Source organism: Haliaeetus leucocephalus, unplaced genomic scaffold (assembly GCF_000737465.1).
Source record: "Haliaeetus leucocephalus isolate CR32 unplaced genomic scaffold, Haliaeetus_leucocephalus-4.0 Scaffold273, whole genome shotgun sequence".
Lineage (NCBI taxonomy): Eukaryota > Metazoa > Chordata > Aves > Accipitriformes > Accipitridae > Haliaeetus > Haliaeetus leucocephalus.
The window spans coordinates 471,679-471,911 of NW_010972709.1; positions in this window are offsets into that span (position 1 = coordinate 471,679).

Genomic DNA, 233 nt, shown 5'->3' on the forward strand with positions numbered 1-233 from the left:
CCCGCGCCACCGGAAGCGTGGGGCCTATCACGTCATCGGTCCGCGACGCCCCGGCCGCGCCCCGGAAGTGACGACGGCACCATGGCAACGGCGCCGGCGGGCTCGGCGCGGCACGGTGCGGCGAGCGGGGCGGGAGGAGGACGGGGGGGAGCCCCGGGGGGACACGCGGTGTGTGTCTGGGGCTGGGGCGGGTTCCGAGGAGGAGGCCCCGGGGCGGGCGGCCCTCGTCCTGG